The sequence below is a fragment of the Equus przewalskii genome, chromosome 5 (genome assembly GCF_037783145.1).
Source record: "Equus przewalskii isolate Varuska chromosome 5, EquPr2, whole genome shotgun sequence".
In the NCBI taxonomy this organism is placed as follows: domain Eukaryota; kingdom Metazoa; phylum Chordata; class Mammalia; order Perissodactyla; family Equidae; genus Equus; species Equus przewalskii.
Genome location: NC_091835.1, coordinates 5751662 through 5777338, shown reverse-complemented (window position 1 = coordinate 5777338; position 25677 = coordinate 5751662). Strand labels below are relative to the sequence as shown.

General features: G+C 43.3%; 1 long non-coding RNA gene across 1 annotated transcript in view; it reads left to right on the top strand.

The window, feature by feature from the left end:
- The window catches only part of LOC139083210 (uncharacterized), a 62916-nt gene that overhangs the window by 35357 nt on the left and 1882 nt on the right, over positions 1–25677 (top strand). Inside the window, exons 3-4 of the long non-coding RNA XR_011539745.1 lie at positions 23875–24118; positions 24987–25346. This is a non-coding gene — a long non-coding RNA (uncharacterized lncRNA). The remainder of the gene's footprint in view (positions 1–23874; positions 24119–24986; positions 25347–25677) is intronic.

Genomic DNA, 25677 nt, shown 5'->3' with positions numbered 1-25677 from the left:
TAAGTCTAAGAAACTGTACTCAGAGTTTTTGGAGAAGTACTCTGTATGTTTATAGATTTATGTCATCAGAATTAGAAGGAACTTTAGATATCATCTAGTCTACCTCCCTCATTTGCAAATGAACAAATTGAAAGTCAAGAAAAAGATTCTAAACGAGCTTTTGATAAGAAGTACCAGCCCTATAGGCACTTTTTTCCAAGCTCTATAAATTCTGATGCCAATATTGATGTTCAATATTGCTTCGTGTTTTTCTACAGTAATTCCTACTAACATCACTGAGGAGAGTTTTAATCTAGGAAAAAATGCCTATTTGGGCATGAAAAGAGCAGAAATAGTACCGCAAAGGATGGATTCCAGGAGGTTTGAGATTAGGGTTCCCACAAGGGATTTCTCCAAGAACCATCTCACGTCTCTGAATCATAATTTTTAAATCTCTTGTTTATAATTAAACGTTTGAATTTAATTGTAAAAATAGCTCTTATAAGGGTAAGAAAAGGAGGTACTAAACAGCTCATTTCACCGCAGGTGGGTCTCAGGGCATGTTAACAAGTGAATCATTTCTCTTTGCAGATGCATGGAGTATGGAGCATGGTGCAAAGTACTGGCGTTAGTGATTGCTTGTGGGAATGGAAGACTTGGGTCCTGACAGTATTTTAAGGAATGGTTTATGACATCCTCTTTGAACTTCAGTCCTCCATGGATGAGCATAAGCCCCCAACTCAGAGGGACAGTCTATTCAGCTCTGAGCCCCGCAAACAGGCTGGGAAGAGACTTATCTAGGAATTGCTTTAGATTGTCAGAAAAAAGAACGCTGTTGTGGCCCCACCCCTAACTCTTCGTCTTTGTTCTCCAGTGAATATAAACTTAACCTAAGGGGGCGGGGGGCAGCGGATGTGAACAGCACCAAAGAAAACAGGAAGTCTTGAGAGGCTGGGAACTGATTAGCACATATTTGTTTTTCGAAAGAGTTTGGGGTCAATCAGCCCTCGGCTTCACACAGGTCAGCAGCTCCCTGGTCTGCTTAGCGCTGCGGGGGGAGCGTGGAAGCCAGCACAGAGTCTTCATCGCTCAGAAATGACCCCAGAGGCAGCTCCAGAGTTATCAAACTTTTCTCTGAGAACCTCTTGCTCGGTCTGCGATGCAGTTCATTCGACAGTGAGCCCCAAAGGCAAAATCTCATTCCTGATGGGTTTCGGTACTCACTGCCTGGGGTGGAGACAAGTGATGGGCAGAATAGGAACGAGTGTATGGAGCGCACGCTGCTTCTTGCTAGCTCTGAGAATGGGGACAAGTTGCTTAGGCCCATTCAGGATCAGCTTCCCTATTTGTAGTAAGAATTCTGTTACCTTGTTGGACGTGGTACAGATGCACTGAGCTCATGTGCAAAGTGCTCAGGTCAATGTCTTCCAGATAACATCTCTGGGTTCTCAACTCTAGAATGACCAGACAGCCTAACTCGCATTCACTTATTCGTACAACATACTCGTGGAGCATGTCTTCCTCCATTCAAAGCTCTCTGGTGCTATACAAAATTTTGAATTGCTTAAAGAAAATCAGAAGAAAACAAATCATTCATGGCTGCTGTTGGCATGTGGGCCAGTCTTAAGCGTACAAATATCTCCATGAAAAGTTAAATGATTCCCTCTCTGATGCTGAAGATGCATGATTACAGGGCAAATGTTTCAAATCTGCAGCAAGAACGTTACTTGAAAGACAACTAAAGGTCTCACTGTGGTTTTACATCCCTCAGAATCAGAAAAACAATCAACAAAAGACTGAAAACAAAACAACAAAACCAGGCTGAACCATCTTGCAGAGACAGCTCTGCTCCCAGCTCCCAGGCCCTGCAGGACGAGTTCTTTAAATCCATCTGCCATAGGAAGCCAGGCAAACCGCAGCTGTGGCAGTTCTAAACAGTGGGTTTTAACTAAGGAACTTTCTTCCTGGAAATGCGAGTATTTCGGCTGCCTGCAGAGCTGCCTCTAGCCCAGGGCCACCTGGGAAAGCTCTCTGGAGTCAGGAAATGTACTTTGCCTTCCCCCATTTCCTGGGGTCCTCACAGATATGGGGCGCAGCTCATACTTTCCAAACACCAGGTTGGGACAGTCATTCTACAGCAGTGGGGAGCTGCCGGACTCTCCTCTTGATGTTTTTGGGAGGTTGGATACTTAGTGAGAAGAACAGATCCTTTGAGGTTAGACAGACATGAGTTCAAACCCTGACACTGCTGCTTTCTACTGAGGGGCCCAGGGGAGTTTCTTCATCTCTAAAGGATGGTGACACCCACCTTACGAGATCTGTGTGATGAGACAACACATGCAAAGCATCCTATGCAAAATAGGTACTTAATAGGTATTTTTAGGGGAGGTGGGTTAGGAAACCTACAAAAGCCCAGGTGTTGCATCACATAGGAGAAGCCATGCATGTGAATATTGCCCCTGTCTCATTTGTCTTAGTGTGGGCATCAAGTGCCCGGGCATGATGCGGTCAAGACCTCTGGTTACCTTTAGATAGCGTTCACCGTTCCAGGTATCACAGCCCTTGCAACTGTATTTTTGGTATAGAGTTCGGTGTTGGGAACACAGAGAGTTAAGGGCAACCAGGAGGACTCTCTTGACCATTGCAGTTTGCATTCTAATAATGTCTCGAGCTTTGAAAACTTCCAAGGGTCTTAGATTAAGGCTCTGGTAATCCTTTGCTGCAAAGCAAAATATGACCCAAATATCCCAGAAGGTGCCTCAAGAAGGGTCAAACTGCTATTTGGCTTGTTAAATGAATTAAACAAAGAGGCCATTAGGCTGACGTGGCTTTAATGCTGTGGAGGCCTGTATAAGCAAACCAAATCTAAGCCTCAAGGGTACAGAATCAAAATGCTAAGGGAAACCAGTCACAAACAGCCAACTAGGTGCTAAGCTATGGCCAGTCAAATGACTTCCTTCCTTTGCTTGCACGCTGTCTCTACCTCAATCTTTCTCCTGGCTGTTGTCGGCAGAGTGTACCTAACCACTTCTAGCTTGGTGCTGGCCTGCTTCAAATTGATTTTTGTTGAAATAAACTCTTAAAGTTGTAATTTGCCTCAGTTTATCTTTTAATAGGCTGAATATCGATTCCTTATGGCTTTTGGATTCAGGATCTGTGACCTCTGATAAAGTGTCTGAAGAACCCTTTGGATTACTGGAAGGTTAAGATGAAGGACTGTCCATTTCTTATGCCCAGATGCCACCTCTGGACTTTACCAGATACCTGAGCTGAGAGGCCAGGGTCCGGCTGGAGCAGCAGGGTGTGGCTGTTGAGTGGGGCCCTATGTTACTAGACGGATTCATCTCTTTAACTGGCCTCTGGGTGCACCTAGATTCAGATTCTGTAGAAGCAAAGCTCAGTAAAACCACGCTCTTGCTCTCAAAAAGATTCCATTCTCTACCTCACCCAGATGCCACCATCTTCAAGACAGACGCACATTTCCCCTAATTGCAACCCTGCATGAACCGCTTTTGAAACCAGAGAGAGCTCTGTTTCCAGGGCTTGGCTTCCTGCGAGATGACATCTTTCTGAACTAAATTTCCTCCATGGACAACTGACTGAGCTGTTGGGGGCTCTCGACTCGACTGCTCTTCACTACCACCTGGAGGTGCTTTCTGAACGCCTAGGTTTGTATTCCCGCGATCCACTCCAGACCCATTTAATCTAACTTTCTGAGGGTGGAGCTCACCTTCTCCCAGGAGTGCTGATGCACATTCAGGCAGAGACCCACAGGGCTGCGTGACTCCAAGCCCAGGATCCTTCGGAGATTTCAACACTGGAGTAGGAGAAAGAAAAAGCTCCTTTGTAGCACAAAAAAATCTCATTTTAGTTGGGAGAGTGGGTTTGAGGAGATTTACTCTGCTCCTCTCCAGAAGCCTTCAGATAGCTGAGAAGAAAACAATGTTGTCAGAGAGAAGAGCAGAGAGTCTCGACATGAAGTACTGTCAGCAAGACCCTTGAAAGCCTGGACGAGGGGCCTGTGCCTGAGTGGGCAAATTCCAACCTTGCCTTTATCCCACTTACCACTCCCATTCTCTTCCACCCCAGTCGTAAAGGAGGAGACAGACACACAAACAGAAGAATGCGCCCAGGGTACTCTAGCACGTTGGAAGAGGATGCACCAGTAGCCTCAAACAACGCCCCTTCCACTGGCCTGTGGGCAGCAGACGAGCTGTGGGGTCACAGGAGCCACCATCTTCTCTGTGGCCAGCTGGTGGGCAGTATCTGCCTTTGTTCTGCTCCACACATCTAGCCAAGCTTTCAGTTACCCTTTAGCCCAAGAAAGCTTTCAGATGTTGGCTTAGGATCAACAACTGGGATGGATAGTCAAGATCTTGGCTTCGTTCATTTAGTCAACACTTATTGACTAAATGAATGACTTTGCCGTCAGCAGAGCAGTTATCATTGGGGGACCCTACTAGAGCAATGACTGATTGGGTCTGAGACAGTGCATAGGCAACACAACCATAGCAAAAGAAATCCACACCTTAAAAGTAGCAGATTTATTTTAATCCTAAATGGGCACAAAGGGATTCTGATGGATGCATAATTTATGCAAATCTATGCAAATTTAGGTACCAATTAGACAGAAGAGGATTGGGTGACTTTGGAGAGACCAACCATGCTCTAAGCTGTCACCTGCCAGCCTGCTTCTCCCCGGAGTCAGATGCAGAGCAGATGGCAGGAATTAGAAATGAAGAAACCTCCTCCCTTGAACCTTTACCTTTGAGTCTAATTTAAGTGTCTGTGAGCTTCGAAGTGGGAGGACTGCTTTGATTAGCATTCAAGGGAGCTTTTAGGGACAGCAGTGCGTCGCTGATTCTGGAAACAATAGTACCTCCCCATGCGGACTCAGCTAGGCTCTCGCATGGGCTGCTGAACTGATGTCGGTAAGATGCTTTGACTTTCTTCAAATAAGACAGGTTTATGTATCGCTGGAAAAGCAGTAAAATGGAATGCTTCACAAAAAAAGGGATTCCATTTCTTCTAAGAAGACTAATTACAAGTGTGCACTTAGACACACACACACACATATGCACTCTTACCATCACTTTAAAATGGAGCTGGTACAATTTCTCCAGTGAAGCCCAGTGCTGCCCCATTCAGGGCCAGCAGCTGATCACGAGCACAGTGCTGACTGCAGTTCCTTCCTCTGAAGAGTGCTCCCTCTGGAATACTGAGTCAGCATCATTATCCAAATAAACATCTGCTATATTTTGTTGTTAGTAATGATAATGACTAGCTGGGGTCACTAAGGATGGGCTTAATGCATACCATCCAAATGGAAAATTTGAGAAAATTGGAAGCTTCAGAAAAACTGTAATTGTGTTTCCCTATTTACTTTCAAAAACAAGACTCTGCAGTATATTAAGAGCATTGTGTTGTCAGAACGCTCAGGACATGAGCCCTAGGATTTAGAGTCTGGGGTATTACAAAACATTGTTGGGTGGAGGAGGGGTTTTAGGAGACTGATCCAAGGACTTCTGAAGGTCTTTCAAGGGCTGCAATGAGTTCATGGAATGCAGGGTCTCAGCTGGTAGCCTTTGGGCTAATAAGGATGCTAGCATGGAGCTGCTGCTTCGAAAGATCTGGGAGGGAGAGCTTCTAGAGTAAATCAGTGCTGGAGGCCTCCCACATGCAGGATGCCTGTCGTGCTGCATGCTGGGAGGGATGGCTATGGGGACAGAGCCCACATGCTCAGGGCTGCGCCTTCCTGTGGATCTGGCACAACCTGAAAGTTGGCCCTCACTAAATCAATAAGGGAAACTCCCCCACAGGAGGATCTTGCCGTGTGAGGTCTGAGCACATGCTGACATGTCCATGGGGATAATGAATCGCAGTATCTGATGGGAAGCAGAAGCTTCTCTGAGAACAATTCCTGCATTTTCTCTTGTGACACCCAAGCTCAAAGCGTTCCGTATGTCTCAGAGGCAAATGGCATATATTGGAGCTTTATTAGACTCTAGAGCAACTTTTAAAGTGAGTCCTCTCAGGCTCAGAATCCAGCGCTGGGAGACCCATCGTGCGTTAACTACTCTCTGACACATGAGCTAATTTACCTTTCTGAACTTCATTTGCACACAAAATGAGCATGTGTTGTAACAGGCAATGTGCTCAGTCCACAGGTTAAATAGATGCGACAGCAAACTCAGGCTGGTGAGGCAGGAAACAATTCTCAGAGTGGATTGGGTACGTAGGTGCTCTGTTCCTGTTTCCTCATCTAGACAACGGGATCAAAATGGCTCCCACTGTAGGAGAAATAGGTACCCATTGCCTTTGAGCTCTTTCTCAAGTTTCCATTTGGAGGAGTAATTCACTTTTCTTCATTCTTCCACAGTCCTGAATGCCTCTTCCAGGCTTTGCTTTTTATGGGTCTAATTTCTGGAAAAGACAAATGTCTTCTTTTCCTACACTGTTCTGGGTTGACCCCAAGTGGGAATAAGAGTGTAAATCACCTATAACAATTGTGGGCTGAAGACTATAAAATGCTTTGCAATCATTAAGTGCTCCACCAATTTTTAAGGATAATGCATTTTTCATGTCAGTTTTATACACAAAATTTATGTCAACTAGTTACGAATATGCTTCATTCTGAAATTCTCTGAGGCTTAGCCAGCACTGATGAAAACTCAAAAATAATAATGAAAGACCAAAGCACCTACACATAGCTTTCTTAATTCTGCATCTATGCTGACTCCAATCTGGACCTATTAATACCTTTCTGAGTCTATCTCTGAGAGAGGTGGGATATTGATTAGAAATGCTTTTGCCTGCAGGTAATGTAAAACTCTAAAAATGGCTTAAACAAATAGGAGTTGTTTGTTCACATCACCAAAAGCCTGGAAAGTTTTCTGATTAGTTTGTTAGCTCAATATTTCCAGGGCTTGCTTCACTGTGATTCTCTTGGCTTTTCCCTCATGGTTGCAAGATGGCTACTACAGCTCCAGGCATCAAATCCTCTATTCAAAAAAGTAAGTTGGTAAGTTTGATGGCTTTAAAATATAGCCTCAAATTCCTTGACACATCTCCCATGGAGAAGTGTGGTCTGTGTTCCCTCCCCTTGACTCTGAGTGGGTTTGTGACTATTTCAACCAATAGAGTATGGGAGAAGTGATAATATGTGATTTCTGAGGCTAGATCATAAAAGGTCAAGCCTTCTGCCTAGCTCTCTTGGAAGACTTACTGTCTGGATGCTCCTCTTGGGATTCTCTCTTTCAAAATCCAGACACGATGCTGTGAGAAGCCCAAGCTATCTGGAAAGCCCAGTGTAGGTGCTCTGGTCTCCAGTCCCGGCTGAGCCCAGTCTTTGTTATCCTAGCTCAGGAGGCAGAGAAGAAAGTGAAGAAGCCTCCAGATGATTCCAGCCCCTAGCCCTTTGCAACATCCCCAAAAAAGATCCCAGACTTCATGGAAGAAAGATGAGCCATCCTCACTATGCCCTATACAAATTCCTGACCCACAGGATTATTTTGTGAGCAAAATAAAGTGACAGCTGTTTTCCACCACTAAGTTTGGGGTGGCTTGTTAGGCAGCCATGGGTGTCCAGAACAAGGTGAAAGGACAGTGCCAAGTATGTATGTCTTTGACTAAGAAAACAAAAAGTTTCCTAGAAGGCCCCAGCAGACTTCCCTGTATGTCTTACTGGTCATGACGTGGCCACCCGTATCTGCAAGGGAAGCTGGAAAAATAAGAACCACTTTTGATTAAAGGTGGTCTGTTTCTGGGGGATGTATGCCAAACAAAACAGAGGTGCTATTAGCAAGGAGGAGTAGGGGGAATGGATATTGGATAAGTAAATAACAGTTTGCCACAGTAGCAGAGGAAAAAAATGTATTTTGAAATGCATTACGTATACAAGTGAGTAGAGGTAGTATGTATGGGCAGTTTAAAGAAGACTAATAAAATACTTGTGTACACACAATCTGTTATAAAGAAATAGAAATCACTGACAAATCTGAAACCCCTGTGAAGCCCTGTCTGATGACAAACCCCTCCTTATCTCTACCAGAGTCTTCTGAATTTTGTGTTTGAGTCCCTTGCTTTTCCTTAGCCTTTTAACCTAGGAACATATATTATTTTGTTTTCCATGTTTTTTGAACTTCACATACAGTCATGCGTCACTTAACAACAGGATACATTTTGAGAAATGTGTTGTTAGTCAATTTCATCATTGTGTGAACATTATAGAGTGCTCTTGAACAAACCTAGACGGTATAGCCTACTACACTCCTAGCCTCTATGGTACTAATCTTATGGGACCACTGTCGTACATGTGGTCCATCGTTGACTGAAGCATCATTATGTGGTGCATGACTGTATATAATATTCCCCTGGAACTTGATTTTTTTTTTTTAAAGATTTTATTTTTTCGTTTTTCTCCCCAAAGCCCCCCGGTACATAGTTGTATATTCTTAGTTGCGGGTTCTTCTAGTTGTGACACGTGGGATGCCGCCTCAGCATGGCTCGATGAGCAGTGCCATGTCTGTGCCCAGGATTTGAACTGACGAAACACTGGGCCGCCTGCAGCGGAGCGTGCGAACTTAACCACTCGGCCATGGCGCCGGCCCCTGGAACTTGCTTTTTTCTGATCAACACTGTGTTTCAGAGATTTATCCATGTTGATGTGTGTACCTGCAGTTCACTCATTTTCACCACAGTACTGTATTCCACTGCATGAATATATCAAAGTTAGTTTGTTCATTTTCTTGTCAATGGACATTTAGGTTGTGTCCAGAATTTTTGCTATTTTGATTTATTATGTTGTTATAAATATTCTTATACATGTCTCCTGGTACACGTGCAGGAATATCTTTAGGAAACATCCTGGAAATGGAATTGTCTGACTGAAAGGTAGATACATCCTCAACTTATCTAAATGATGCCAAAATATTTTCCAAAGTGGTTCTTATCAATTTACATGGTCTCTAAGAATGCACACTAATTCTTGTGATAGTGTAAGACTTGATAATTTTTGCCCATCTGATGGGTATAAAAAGACATCTTGTCGTTTGAATTTCCATTTCCCTGATTACAAATGAGGTCAAGCATCTTTACATACTTATAGTCATTTGTGCTTCCTACTTAGTGAACTGTCTGTTTTTTGCCATTTTTCTGTTGGACTGTTTGACTTTTTTTTATTCGTTTGTAAGGATTCACTGTATATTATGAATACTAGTCCTTTGTCAGTTATGCACAGTAAATGTCATCTCCCAGTTTGTAGCTTGTCTTCTTAGTTTTATTTTTAGTGGCTTTCAATAAATAAAAGGATTTCTTGTTCGATTGTTTTTAATTTTCATAGTATCTGTTCATGTAAAAAATTACCGGTGAGTTTCAGTTCCATGGGGAAAACCCGGGGCTCCGGGATCTGTGCCAGGGCTGTGCCAGTCCCAGCAGAGCCGACTGTGCTCTGGAGTTCCCCACCTGTGGCTCCAGACAAACCATGATGAATCTGAGTGGCTCTTTGCATTCCCATGTGGATGCCAAGCTGGAGGTAAGGCAATTCACAGAATAACTCTCTCACCTGTCTGGGTCTAAGATCCAGCACTGGAGAGGCCTTGGGATAGTCAGCTTTGGTGCCCGGGCAAGGGTTAGGCTACCCTTATTTGGAATAAGAGACAACTAGCAGGTTCCCTGAGCCTGGTTCTCCTTAACTGCCACATCATAGCCAAGTTTGAAAGCCACCGTGAACAGAGAGACTTGTACTTCCCCCTGTAGTCCTGACTCTGAAGATGCAGGGTGCTCCTCTTTATGCCAGAGACTGGATACCACAGAAAACGAAAGATTATTCCTTTTTCATATTCCTCTTCTGATTCCACTTGATCTCTAGTCCCATCACCACAACCAGCCTCATCTATCTGTCTCCCTAGTTTGTGTACCCAAGACCAGCTGAAATCAAAATTGCAAAGTAGTTGAAGTTGGTCATTGGCTTATGGTAACACCTTCCACTCTCAGATGGTCGCTTATTGCTGCCAGACATATTTAGCTCTGTGTGGCAGAGACAATGTGATGAGCGTCCTAGATGTTGCCTCTTCTTGGCCACACAGGAAGACTACATTTCCCAGCCTACCTTGCAGTTTTCTTGGGGACACACGACTGCGTTTGGCCAATGAAACTTGGGCAGAAGTGATACAATCCACTTCAAGTCTCAGCCCTTAAGAACATCTCATGTGATCCTCCAGCTGTTTCCCTTCCACAGTATTGGAAGCATCATATGGCAGATGATGTAGCAAAAAGAAGCATCCTGGCTCCCTGAGTCATCCTCGGAGAAAACCTGCACAGGAGACTTACTCAACCTGCATCAAACCGTGACTTGAGCCTGAGGTAAACCTCGTTGTCTTGAGCTACTGAGCTTGAGGGATTTATTTGTTACCACAAGCTAGTCTGATTTATGCTGACTGATACACTCCGCAGGAGGTGCTGCAGCAGAAATTCAATACAGAAGAAAATAAACGGAAAGAGAGGAGCGATGGGGACAGCACTGTCCCTTCACATTAGATCTGGTTTGGTCTTTGAAGTAGTATCAGCTTCAACATCCTTGGTGACCCAGGTGCCCTTTGCCTGTGGCTTTGAACACCATCTCCGCCTGACTTGCCCACTCCCCTCACTGCACATCCAGCACATTTCTTTTGTTTTACTTTAAATCTATTGGGCTAGATTTGGCTGCCCCAGCTCATACCAGTCAAAGCATCACATAATACAAACCATTAGCTTCCTCCCACCCCCATAGACTCAGTTTTACTTCAGGAATATTAACGATTGTAATACAGTAGCCAAACAAAATATGCCCCTCCCCCTGAAAAGTTTTAAAAAAGGGAAATGTTTGGGCGAACATTGTAACGAACTTGAAGCAATGTGTTTTGGGCCATTCTAGGCTGAATTACTAAGTTGTTAGCCGGGCTTTGCTTCCCTGATGCCTTTTTCTATAGCCTCTAAATACTGGAGGTTTTCTCCACTACGTTTCTACGTCAGTGATAAGCATTTGCATGTCTTCTCCTGCCAACTCGTACACATTATGTTTAAAATACTCCCTAGAATTTTAAAACATCACTATTGGAATGGAGTTTAGTGCTATAGACTAGGAGATTGAAATTCAAGTGACTGGGGAGACCTGGAAGCTCACATAAAGGAGAAAAGTATGGCAAGAGGAGACAATAGGGACTGGTGGGAACTGTGGCCAACTTGTGAACGTATAGGCTGTGTTAATTAGTGCCATGAGGGAATGTTGGGTCTAGGGTTTTTAATTTTTAAATCTAAGTCAAGAATCTCGATTTTAGGTTAAATTTCCCAATTTTTAAATCCTTAGGTGTTCTCCAAAAGTGTCCTAAGGGATTCTAATTTAGTCTAACTCTCCCAGGGAGATTTTGTGATCTACCTCAAATCACATGGCTGTTAAGTAAGCAAGGAAGACAAAAATTCGATTTATCTGGCCCCTCATTATAGGCACGTACTCGGTCTTATTATCAAGAATTTTTCACTTGGGTCTTGGTTGAGAGTTAGTCAACTGTTTAAGAGTCGGGGTAGCCACTGTGTTTGTATCTTTTCTCTGGGAGGAGTTTTCAGGGACCTCATTTACAGACAGGTGGCTTAATTAAGACTTAAGGATCAAAATCCACACCGCTCCAGCATTCCACCTACACACCGGAAGAACATTTTGAAATACCTCAAATGTTCAGCCTTTCATGCCGTTCGCTATTACTGTTCATTCTCTCAACTCTGAATCCTAGTATGAGAATTTTGGTACGAATGATTCTCTGATAGTTAGGGCCATTCATTTGGCATTCATTCCTTTTAAATTAAGCTTTAAGCTAAGAGGATTGGAAGGAATAATTTTGCTTGAAACTGGGAAGGTTGGTTTGGATGAATGGGAGTTTACAGTAGATGCACAGATCAACCAGAGCTTGTCAAAAAAGTGGAAGGTTGTAAGAGCAATGGTTATTCAGATCTCTGTCTTCTGGGAAGAATCTCTGACTATCTTGGAGCATTCTGTCAGGGAATTCAGATGAGGTGTCCACAGCAAGGATAGACAGGCTGGTAGAAGAGCATTACAAAATGGATGAGATTTGTGGAGTTTAGAAATATGAGTCAGCAACTACGGATGATAGTTTGATATTGAAAGAGCAGCAGTGCTGCCGTGACCACAAAATACACAGCAAGACATTCTCGAGCTTTGTGTTTATTCTCCAGCTGAACATGTTTTATTAATCAGGCTGCAGGGCTGCGTTCGGCTCCCGAGACAAACCTTCTGCTGTCCAGAGAACAGCTGGGCTTTCTCTCAGAATGTGCAGACGACTCAGGCACCCCTTTTTCTCTGCCCTCACCCATACAGGAATGAGTTGACGGGCTTGGTTTTTCTCACTGCTGAGGGACTATTTGATAACTCTCTGCCTTCTAGAATGTCTTTCCTTGGGCTTTTTTTTGTGTGTGATGACAGTACCCTTCCTTTCTAATCACCTTTGAAAGACAATTCTTTCTTCCTTGAGCATCTCTTCTGGTGCTCCCTCTGGAAGTTACTATTCATTATTTAACTTCTTCCTGCATTTTGTTCTTTTCTCTTTCAACTTGGTGAAAAATATAGGAGGAAAGCTTGCTATTGTATCCTCAGCTTGTCATGCTTCCGCTTGTCCTTCCTAGTGCCTGGCACACCACCTTGTGTATGGTAGGCGCTCAAAGAATTCATTCAGTGTGGAAGAATGTATGAATGAGTGAATGAATGAATGGTTAAACGTTCATATGGAAGGCATGGACTCCAACTAAAGTGCAGCACAGCAATGAAAGGAACGACTCCACGCAGCAGGTCAGAAGATTAAGTGAGATTTTGCTGCTCTTTCATTGTGAAATTCACAATTCATGTGAATTTGTACATTCACTGGTTCACTCCACAACATTCGCTGAGTGTCTGCTTTGCTCCAGTCCCTGTGCAGTCTAATGGGAAGAGAAGCCCACGAGACGCAGTGTAAGAGGTGCTGTGACGGAGGCAGCCAGGTGGGCGATGCGAGCACAGAGGTGCATGCGGACTTTGGGTGGATAGAGCTTTGCTTATATCAGTTTAATGTCAGGGTATTTGACATCAAAGGTAGTACAGTCAATGGCTATGCTTTTAATATGAGTCCTTATTTCTTTCTCTTCTCCCCTCCTAGCACCACCCTGACCCCTTCCTTGGGAATGAAAGCTTTTTTCCTTCCCATCCAAGGAGGGGGAATAGGGTGCTACAGTAACCCCTCCCTATATTCGAGGTTGGGGATATGCAGGGTGGCTAATGGTTTGGTTCTAGGCAAGTGGGATCCTAAACTCCCCCTAGTGAGGCATCCCATCAGGGGTTCAGTCTTAAGGAATAAAGAGCATATGGGAGGAGACCCCTGGACCAGCAGGGAAGGCGCTGGATCAGAGGGGCCAGTGCCTAAATAAATCCTGAAGCCTGATTCTAGAGAGCTGCCCCCAAGGGGGCCTACTGCCGGGTTCGTGCTCCTGGACCGAGGGAAGCCCTTCTGTGATGGGTTCTGTGTGAGTGCCCGAGAGACATGCTAAACCCGAGACCTCCCGGGCTGGCCTTCCAGGCTTCACATACAAGAGAAGTTTGCACACCTGCACCAGGGCCCTTTCATGGTGAGCATCTGGCTAAGGGCTGAGTGGTTACAATACCAGCCCTGCCTCAGACCATATCATCAGGCACCTGCAGAGGACACCTCCCTGCCATGCTCGGGACACTTGTAAACCTGAGAAGACTGTGATCACCTCTGGGGAGGAGCTTCCATAGATACAAAGGGAACAGTCCAAGTGGCGCCTATCTGGGACAGTGGGAAGACGGCGCCCTCATTGCAATTCAAGTCTATTCTGGAATCCTAAAGCTGGTGTTCCTGCCTTCACCACTTAGCAACTGTGGAAACCTAATCTTGGGCGAATTACTTAACCTCTCTGAATCATAATTCTCTCATCTATAAAGTGAGGTCCTAGAATGTATTATACTTAGTGGTCGGGAGGATTCAGTAAGCTTTTACATGGAAAGCAGCCGTCACAGTGCCTAACACATAGTATATGCTTGCTGTACGTGCTGTTGCTGTTGTGTTTTTGTTGTTGTTGCTTTTAATATTATGAACAAGAAGGATTCGAGGGATATTTTAAGGATGTCTAGGTCTCTCCTGAGTCTGAAGAAAAGATTTTGACTCTGAATTTCCTCTCATCTCTCCATTTCCAGCCCTTATTTGTGGGCATTACATATGCTTCTCTAGGTCCTACTTTAGAGCTGGTCTGGGAGGGCTGCCCCATGGCCGAGTGGTTAAGTTTGCGTGCTCTGCTTCGGCGGCCCAGGGTTTCACTGGTTCAGATCCTGGGCGCGGACATGGCCCCGCTCATCAGGCCATGCTGTGGCAGCGTCCGACATAGCTCAAGCAGAAGGACCTACAACTAGAATATACAGCTATGTACTAGGGGGCTTTGGGGAGAGGAAGAAAAAAAAAGGAGGAAGAAGATTGGCAACAGATGCTAGCTCACGGCCAATCTTTAAAAAAAAAAAAAAAAAGAATTTGTGTGGGATCAAAGAATGATGGAAAAAGCAGACTTTCTGTTTATTTTATTTTATTTCTTATATGAGACTAGGTATCTCTATCCAATGGACTGTGGTTTCTAGAGTATGTTTTAAATGGGAACAAAGGCCTTTGTTTTCATTAAGTTTTTCCACGCCCTATTCTGGCCCAATCTCCCATCACTAACCACATTATTGCATCTCACTTCGACAGATGCAATTCGACTTCTCTGCCCTGCACCCAACTCCCGATGCTGGCCAGCAGAGATTGCAGACTGGTCTGAGGGCAGGGGTTCGGGCATCGTCAATCCAGGATGAGGACCCTGCTTCTGCTTTAAGGCTTTTGAAGCCAGAATAACTGGAGGGGGACCATCCTCTTATGCTTAGTTAGTTTCTCACTCAGAAGTGATCATTTATTAATCTTTCAACTCAATTTCTCATATTACTCTTTTCAACCTTCTTGTCATTACGCTAGATTCAGTAAACACTGTTGATGATTTACTCTGGGCCAAATGCTGTGCTTTCATGTACAATCATCCCCTCCATTTCCCCAGGCTGTAGATCCCTTATTTTTATTACCTAAGAGAATGCCCCAGATCTCCAGTTATTCAATTAACAGCACAAAGGAAGAAGATATTCTACAGAATGTCGCTGACACACTGAAGAAGGAAACTGCTAAGAGGTGACCTTCTATTTTTTACGTTGCCCTAGAAAATTTTCCTGTTCAAATTCCAAAAGTCACTTACTTTGACCTAACATGCCTCAAGCTTCAACTTTTGAAAAAAATAGATATTGCTTTAAAATGTAGACAATGACCGAAAAGTCAAAAGGAATTTTGATATTACCAAATTAGTTGGTGATATGTGTTCAATAAAGTGACAATGGACATCTTATTTCCACAATAGTGATGGTGTAGAGTGCCTTTGGCATATCAGGAACATTTCTACTTAATTTTCATTCTAATTTATCATGTGCAAGGAATTGGATATCTGAAAAGCTGCAATAACTTTAACATGGAATCATCCTGGTAGATTACCAAAATGCGTTGTTCTTCCAAAAATAGTTGGATAGCTTTCTTTCTAAGGAAACTGTGAACCTAGTACCAAGGCCAGAAAAGGAAAGATTTGGACAGGAGTAAACTTTATATTGAGCACGAAACAGCTTCGGAGCCACCAACTACTTCATTTGGATAAAATGAAAACTTTCAAAGCAAAGAGAGACAAAAACTAGACATGTTTGGATAATATGAAGCTTAATGGAAATAAATTTTGATTTGTGACTTAGAAGCTCTCTCAAATTGTTTGCAGTTTTAGCGTGTAAAAACAGCTGGGAAAACAACAACATCTTCTAGTTGAAGAGGGAAAATAATTATATATCTTCAGGAAGGAACTTTGACCTAGAGATTTGCTTGTGTATAAAGAAGAAAGCATGTTCACAAATAGCGAAACAAAAGGCAAAGGATTTGGGATCCCAAGAGGCTAAATTTTAACGGAGTGAAATCTTCAGTCCCTGAAATTTGGAAAGGTGAAGAAAAACACTCAACAGCGAGGGCCAGCCAGGGCAGGCACTGCGAGATGTCGTGGTCCATTCGGGCGACTATAACAGAATACCACAGACTGGGTGGCTTCTAAACAACAGAAATTTGTTTCTCACAGTTCTGGAGGCTGGAAGTCCAAGATCAAGCACCAGCAGATTCAGCGTCCGATGAAGACTCACTTCCTGGTTCTTAGACGGCCATCTTCTTGCTGTGCCCTCACATGGTGGAAGGGATAAAGGATCTCTCTGGGGTTTCTTTTATAAGGACAACTAATCACCTCCCAAAGGGCCCACCTCCAATACCATCACATTGGGTCTTAGGATTTAACACATGAATTTTGCAGGAGAGACACACATCCAGTCGATAGTAGGAGACATTGATTAGTAATGTAGATTTCCCTGAAGATTTTGCCAGCTTGCATACTGCTGAGCAAGTTCCTTACAAATTCTTATCCTTCTTACCTGTTTTCCAAAGTCTTCTTTTTCCTGCCATGATCTTAAAGGAGATCTTTCTTCTCTCCCTCTGCAGTGATGGCATCTTTTTCTTTCTACCTGGAGTCCTGTAGCTGCCCCCACCCTCACCCCTGTCCTCAATTGCCTTCCTCCTTTTCTTCCAGAGCCATTTAGCACTGTCCCAGTTTCACCCTCGAAATGGACGTGTCTACATCTTTTGCTGTGTACAGAAGACAGAATATCTTCCAGTTACTGGAAAACACTCCCCAAACCCTTTCCTTCTCCACAATCTACTGTAGTGGGTCTTCTGGGCCCCTTCTCTGAGTCACTGGAGAAGTGACATGTCTGCTGCATAAACCAGGGATCTTCCTGGTTTCAGTTATGTCCTTTCCTGTGCTAATCCTCTCTTTGCAGTATATACTCTCTAAAGTTAGCATTTGACACCTTCAGGATACCGAGAGGGTCCTTGCTGCTCTATAATTCCTTGGTTTAGCTGAAGGTTGCTGGGATTGGCAACTGCTGCCCTTAGTAAGACAACTTCTGTACTGCAGAAGCTGCTCTCCAGCTCCTGAGCATACCCCCACCAGACCTTGTTAAAGAGAGAAATTCTCAGGTTCTGCTGAGCACCTCCACTAGAGGCATGTGACACAGGGAACACAAATAGTTGCCTTGATCCTGTTGTCCAGATCCAGTGTGCTTGCTGTGAAATAGAGAAAGGTTGTAGGATTTGGTGTGGTGGTGGTGGTGGTGGTGGTGGTAGTGGTGGCGGGTGGTCAAATTGGTTTGGAATGACCGGAAGGAAATTTCCTGGAGCAAGTGAGACTTGAGCTGGGCAGCATATAAAGTAGCAGCAGCAAGGAGGAAACCATTTGTTGGAGGAGCAGCCTGAAAATCGTGGGAATAAATGTTGCTCGTTTGAGGGCAGGTAGGAGAAGCCTGACGGGAGCAGAAGGTGCAGACTAGAAATTGAGACCATGTTTATTATTACTCTTTGCCTTTCATTTTAACTGCTTGTCTATTTCACACAATTTGAAGAAAAAAAACAATGCCTGCACGTGATATGAATTCAAATACTATACAAATGTAAATGGTGACAAGTCTCCCTCTCACTTTATTTTCCATTTTCCTTCCCCAGAGGCAATCGTTGTATCTAGCTTTGGTGTATCTTCCAGAGATATTCTGTCTAGACACATATATATTTGTATGTCCCTACATGTTTCTGCACATCTGCCTGCCTATCTGTCTGTCTGTTCTTCCATCTTTCCATTTCTAATCCTCTTCTTTTTATACAAACAACAGCATACGTTACACACTGGTCTGTACCTTGGTTTTTGTTGTTGTTTGTTTGTGGTGTTTTTTTTCTAACTTAAAAATATATTCCAGATGTTGTTTCATATTGTGATCACAATTTGTTACATCAAAATTGGGATGTAGGGTATGACAAAGGATTCTTTCTGATTTGTAGATTCATTTTTACAAAAAGACTTATAAAAGTACAATGCTTGTATTGCATTTAATTAAACACTTAACTGAATGTGTTTGTGGTCGTTACTAACATAATGGCGGCCTGATTGGCCTGGCAGGTGTATGTGTGTAGAAGAGGCGGGAGGTAGGCAGCCCTGGAAGCGGGGAAGGCTACTGCGTAATCCAAGCGTGGTGGTGGTGGGGATAGAACACAATAACCACACCCAGTAAAAGCTGGTTTCAACCCTGTCCCCAAACATCAGATTGTTAAAAAACTGCCAATCCATTGGATGATATCAACTGGAGCTGGTTGACATTTGAAGGAATTACAAACCTCTCGTTATCTGTTTTTTAGACTTAATTTTTTTAGAGAAGTTTTAGGTTCACAGCACAGTTGGGGGAAGGAGAAGAGATATCCTATACACCCCGTGTGCCACACAGGCACAACTTCCCCCACTATCAACATCCCCCACCAGTGTGGTACATTTGTTACAATTGACGAACCTACACTGACACATCATTATCACCCAAGTCCATAGTTCACATTAGGGTTCACTCTTGGTGTTGTACATTCTGTGCGTTTGGACAAATGTATAATGACATGTATCCACTACTGTAGTATCACAGAGTATTTCACGGCCCTAAAAACCCTCTGTGCTCTGCCTCTTCAACCCTCTCCTGTTGGTTTTTAATCATATCCACAACTTCTTCGGCCAACTTGAGCAGATGTTGCCGAATGTCTCCACCCATGTCTCCTTGGCACTTGCCTTCTTAGTGCATGTGGATGGCAGCGTTCCCCGGCAAGGACTGTGACCCTGCTCGAGAGCTTTCTGTTGGCCTGAATGTGGATAGGTAGGAATTGCCAGGGAGTTAATTTGCCTGGAGTAGCCTTCATCAATGATGAAAGGGAGTTGGAGGGTAAAGAGCTCCGTTTCCTCAACCTTCAGTGGGACAACTCTGAGATGCGATCCATCCTGTATCCTAGATGTACCCAGAGGGATTAAGCCTCAGATACCCAGAGCATCTGTACCATATACTATGTACCATGTACTGCTTTTTTTCGCCTCACTTACTTTCCCATTTTCCTTCTGGTGCTCCTGAGGATCTCTTTTCACTTAACTACTTGCATTCAAATCATTGTCTTGGGATCTGCCTCTGGGCAAAACCAATTTTAGATACCAGGGTTCTTCTAGCTCCATTCTTACCCCCTTCCAGAAAAAGTGCATGTCATCATTTAGTGCTAGTGATGAAGTCCATTTTGACAGATGGACCTCAGTCATATTGACTGTTTCAGAGTCAATTGGCTCTCTTTCATCTCCACCTCCCACTCCCATCCTGGCCATAGTGCCTGTTCTCATTTCCAGGGAAAGAACAATGTGAAGTGGTGCTCGCCGCGGCCTGTGCACTATCTGTTTTCCATTTAAGCAGACTCCTGTGGGAGTTGACTCATGCAGTTGACATAAAGCAGCACCTTGCTGGGCTCATGTGAGGAAATAGCAAGAGTGATATGTCCAGCTAGATAATTCTGGCAATACTCATTCCTGTGGGTTCCCAGCCAAGGTCTCTGACCTTCTGTATTCCTTTTATAGACTTCTTGATCTCAGACGTTTTCACCTTTTATTTGGAGGGCCTTATGAAGGCATATATTGGTAAAGAAATTTGGAAATGCTGGCAGGATTTTGGACACAGAAATTAACTCGATATTGGGGCTCTAAACGGCTCTGTTTGTAGTCAACCAAGAGGCACAGTTTTGATGTCCTCTACGGAGGGAAAAAGTGAACTCAGAAAACAAATCAATGTGACTTGACCAGAGCTTCTCAAAACTTGGTTGACCATTCTGTAGAAAACTTATATTCCTTTAGTGCAATCATTACATACTGATGGACAGATTTTTTACTAATAAACAAAAGAGATGGAGCCATTATAATTGAGATTTAGACATTTACTGCGTGTTGGGTCTCAGTTCACTCACATATCTATATGAAAGCAAAATGCTATGACTTCCCTGTAAAGGCTGGTTCATCCAGGAAATGTCTGGAGTACTTTGCAAAGCTCCCCTTGAAAAAGACAAAATTGTGCCATTTGCAACAACATGGATGGATTTTGAGGGTACATGCTAAGCGAAATAAGTCAGAAAGAGAAAAACAAATACTATATGATTTCGCTCATATGTGGAAGATAAACAAACAAACACATAGACAAAGAGAACAGATTAGTGGTTACCAAAGGAGCAGGGGGTGGGTGGAAGGTGAAAGGGGTAGAGGAGCACATATGTATGGTGACCGATAAAAACTGGACTGTTGGTGGTGAACACGATGCAGTCTATATAGAAGCTGAAATATAGTGATGTGTACCTGAAATTTACACAATGTTATAAGCCAATATGACCTCAATAAAATAATTTTTAAGAGAAAAAAAACAGCTGCCTTTGTTTTAGAAGGAAATGCAACTCTTGGTCACAATCTAATTGTCGCTAGTCACTCCATGTAGCCTGGCGGGTGAGACTGGGCTTGGAGTCTTGGCACTTGGCATAAAGACTGGATTTGTGTCTCAGGACTACGACAGTTTTCACGTATGCGTAAGTCTGCTTGAGAAGAGACGTGGGAAGAGCCAGAAAACAGCTTATTCCAAAGACATTTAACTCTAGCCAAAGATCTGTCATTGGTGCTGATTATGAAAATTATGGAATTTACTACCTCGAATGAACTTCTTGAGTCATCTTTTCCATTTTGAAGATGAGAGACTGGAGCTTAAAAAGTTGGAGGAACTTGTTCAAGGTCACTCAGCTTAGGACTAGAACCCTAGACACTGTCTCCTTGACTTTTAAACAAGCGGTTCTTGACTGAGTTTGAGAATAAGGATGCTCCCTTTAAGAGAAAAGTTTGGAACCTCTGAAGGATAGCAGTCATGGTTTTTAACAGTCGCTGCTGGAGGAAGCGCATACATGCACCTGTGTTTGTGGATCCTTCCGATCACCCAGCCCCACTGTGCACGCTGGAGCCCCGTCAAATGCCACAATTAACTAGCTCTGTTCAGTGGCCGTTTCAATAGTTCATTGATTGCATCTTCACTTGGGGGTGAAGAAAGTCTAGAAAGGAGTGGAAAAACCATTTCGGACTCTCCCCTCTCCTTTAACACCAAGTGTCTCTAGCTCCACTTGCACGTAATCAGTTCCTCCCTCTTCACTTCCACTGCCTCCATGCTCCTCCGGCTTCTCTTCTCTTCATGTTGAATCATTGAAACAATCTCCAAATGGCATCCAGATTCTGTTTCCTTCCTCCTTTAATCCATCCTGAGCACCATTGTTAAGCTTATCTTCCTAAAACACCAGTTTCATGTCAGTCTCCTTCTGAGAAATCTCTGGTCCTGGGAAACCTCTACTGTCTTTAAGATAAAAATAAAACCCGCCATTTTGGCTTTTAAAGTCCTACCCAATTGATTTCCACTCTTTTTGTAATCATGCCAACTTGGGTTCAAATTCTAGGTTGGCTATTTCCTGGTTATGACACCTTGGATATGTTTCTTAATCTCTCCACATCTCAGTTTTCTTACCTGTAAAATATTGCAGCAATGCCTATCTTTCAGGGTTATTAGGAGAGTTGGAAAAACTATCTACACCTGATTAATATTTTCAGCCTTTACATTTTTATGCTGCATTCCCCAACTCGAGCCTTTCTCCCTAGTAGGATGTTCTCTTTACTGACCTCTAAACGTGCTGTGCTCATTCTTGGTGCTAATCTTTGGTGGACTCATGTCTTCTCTCATAGGAGATCTCCATCTTTCCTTTTCCCTGTGCCTATCCAAATTCTACTCTTCTCTCAGAGTCCAGCTCAAGGTTCGCTTTGAATTCACTCTCCCCTCGAAGCCCCTCTCCAACATTCCAGCTGGTCTTTGTCCTCTAAACTTCCCAAATGAACAGAACAGCCAATAACCTCTTAATCACTTGACCCAACGTTTCCCCAGGTGTGACTGGTAGAAGACGATGCACATAAAAATGGTTTCATGGTCAAGTACTGCACTCCTGTCTTAAGAGCTTCACAATTCACATTTGCCCAGTCAAGTTTCTGAGAGATTCTACAAAAAAGAAAATTATTTAACTGTGCTCAGCCTTGCAGTTCTCAAATCTATTTGGCTATGGAACCGATTTTTCACACAAAAAATATTAAATCAAGGAGCGTGTATTCCTAGGAGCACACTGTGGGAAACTGACTTGATGGTATCGTGATTTTCCTCCCTATGGGATGTTAGTTTCCTGGAAGCTACGATTGCCTCTTATATTTTTACTTTTCCATCAGCATTTAGCCCTGTGCTATGCATCTTCTAGGTGCTCAATAAAGGTTTGTTAAGCGAAGTGAAGTTTGGAGTGTGATGAGGTAGAGGAGTTTTAACATTAACATAGTTCTTATTGTTAAGAAGTTTAGTCAAGGTAAAAATGGATATCTAAACTGGTGCCTGAAATGAGGTTTAGGAGCCTGAGTGTTTCAATTAAGTATGCTATCCTTTTGTTCTGTTTATTTAGAGGTGAGAGATTTGATTAGATTATATCAACATATTCCCATTTGTTTTCCTTTTTAAATGGACTCGGAATAAGGTCTTTAAAGAGTTTCAAAAGTTTGTGAGGATGGAACCACAGCTATGGAAGAAGCTTCTGTGTATATTTTCCAGATATGCATGTACAGTGTCTATGTAGCTCACAATCTTTTGAGCTGAATTTCTTTTAAAAGGAGCTTGAATATCATTTTGATTTAAAAACCACTTTTGGGGACAAAAGTCTAGAGATAATGAGACCAAAAGGATGTAAAGCCATAAAGTTACAACCTTGCAGTGGTGCTCTCTCCAGATGTGCTAAATAAAGTTTGATTTATGGGAACGAGCTTTTAACCACATTCTTGATTTACTGAAGATATTTGGGCCTTAAGTTTTGCTTGATTCTTATACTTGAGGTAATGCCTAGATACCACATGTGTGTGCTTGCACGTGTGCTATTTTATAGGAGAGCCTCTTTCATTTAAAACTCTTAGGGGTATAAGGGAAAAATGATCTTTGAAGAAAAAAATTGAGAGAAATAACATTGCCCACCAAATGCCAGAGTTTCTAAAGGGAACTCCATCTGCAGAATGGATTGAGTCTGTGTTTCTCCCTTAGATGGGTTGGCTGGACAATGAAGTCCTTAATTTTGTATTCCTTGGTCATACCTTTTAAAGAGGAAATGCAGCAGTAGCTAAGGCCAGACCTTGGTAGGGCTGAGGTTCATGACTTGTTTAGCCCGTGGACCCCTGGATGACCTTGCATTAGTCATGTCTCTCTGGGCCAGTCCCTCCTCCCATAGCCTGTGGGAGGGTGGTGCCCCTCTGAGGCTCATGTTTGGATGAGCTATCGACCGCAATGAAGCACCCTCTTGAATCAGCCTTTTGGATCATGGAGCAAAATAAGAAAAGTGTCCTTCATTCACATGTTTTTCCATCAATCTCCATTGCCTGGGTGTGGTGCTTTCATTGCCTCAGATGAAGAGCAGAGGATCTGTCCCTCTTGTTCAGTATTTAAAAATAGAAGGCACCGAGGGGTCAATCCTCAAGCATATAAACCCTTAAAGAGCATTTCCATACATGTGGTGATTTACATGTGATTGACAGTGCTCCGATCTTGTAAGACACCTTTCATTTTCATATTCATTGTGCACTGTGGAGTTTGTGACTCATGTTGTTGAACTGTGAGTCCATTGTTTCGTGTCTTGGGCTGAACCATACAAAACTGTTGATGTTTGACCACTTTTGACCTACAAAAATAGCAATTTTCTATGGTTCAACCCTGTGGAAGCGAGGAGTAAAATCTGTCCTGGTCTTCTTTCCCTTTAATGCATCTTTCTTCTCCTGCTGGTACAGATTGCCCAAACCTCCATAAATCAAGTGGGAGGAGGACTCCGTCTTAGAGGTGTTGATCGGATCATCATAGCTGGCCTGCACTCTGGAGTGAAGATGGCCAGTGTTGGGCACAATTAATTCATCCATAGAAGGAAGAAGACATTGAGGAAAATATCTCAATGAAGTAATGGATTTAGATGGTGTCAGGAACATCTAAACAACACAGCACTTGCTTCTACATCAAACGTGACATTTGGCATTGAGGGTAAGTTTACAGAGCCAAAGCTAAACTCAGGTCAGGAGCTGACACCGTGTTAAACCATTTTGACAGGTGGCTTATGTTTTTTTCTAAGGCCGGCCTCATTTGCCTGTTAAACATTAGGAGAATCAAAATATAAGAGAAACAGAGATCCTTATGGAAAAAGATGCAAGTAGAAATATTTTACTGCCTGGGAAGATGGAGGTTGGAGAGTGGGGATAGGAAAGAAAGTAAAAAGATTAAAGTAAGAGAGGAGTGGGGTAGTTGCCAAGGAGCTTAGCACCGTTAAAGGTCAGTGTGTTCTTGGATAATGCTACATTGATGGCAAGAGGGAAGAAAAATGATTAGAGGAGCGTGTATTCTTTCTGCAGCACGCCTCCAAGTTCAGAGAAGACTAATCAAACACCTGGCTTACCAGAAGCAGGAAGCTGGGTTACGCTGGGCAGAGAAATATTGCATGGCTGTGGGACCCACCTCTAAATCCAGTTCATAGCCAGCATCCAGTCTTACACAAAAAGCAATCTAATAAAGCGTCTGTCTACCTAGATCTACATTTCCCTTAATCAGGACTCGGTTTTTCTTAATCCTCAATCAGTTTTCAGTACTGATTGTAAATGGGACATTTTACTAAATGGCTAGAGTGGTTTCTAAGGAAAAAATAGGGCCCCATTTCTAGTCTGTACTTTTCTGAAACTTATGTTATTTTATAAACATAGTATTATCTGTTTTGAAGGTTCTATTTCTGCCCAATATTCTTCATGGAGGAATATTGTTATGGGAAAGCACCTGACACATACTGGTTGTGGAATGAAGTGGTGAATATTATGAATGGTTAACTTACACTGGTGAACTGGCTCTGCTTTTTTCCATCTAGCAGTCAAGATAAGATATGCTCAGCAAGTCTGTGAATGCCGAATGCTGGGGAGCCCTGGATTCCTGCAGAGTCATTGAGAGGTTCGCCTTCACTGGCCTCTGTCTCCCATGCAGGGACAATTGTATGAAAGCCCTTTCTCACCTCCATCCGCCTCCATGTGACCTTATCCTTGGGCTGTTTCCTGTCTGCCCCACTGGTGACTGCTGGTCAGACTTTCTTAGGACGAAGCTTCCAGAGCTTTATCTACTTCCTCTCCCGGCTGACCAGGAGGTCTTATTTGTGCAGCGAGTCTCCCTGAGCCTGAGACACAAGTTCTGATAGACAACGCTGCCTTATGAAGCACCCAAGATTGATCACGTGGTACTGGCCTTTTAAAATCCTAGACACAAAAACCTCGGTACAAACAGGAAACAAAACATCCCAAGGTGGAAAGACTATTTTTGGCATGAGGCTGTCAGATTCCCTAAATCTCCCTATACAAACAAGTTTCCATTTTTGCTTAGGGCTGTAGAGTCACTGTCATTGTGCCCAATATGGGAAATAGATCCATGTGTTGAAGGAAAGCGATGTCACGGGGAGTCTAACCCACTCTGCTCCTTTGATTTCTCCTGCTTTCCCGGGAAACTCTGGAAGATTCCAGAGAGCATGGGGTGAAAAACACGGGTATTGGTAGACCAAGATTCTCAAATAT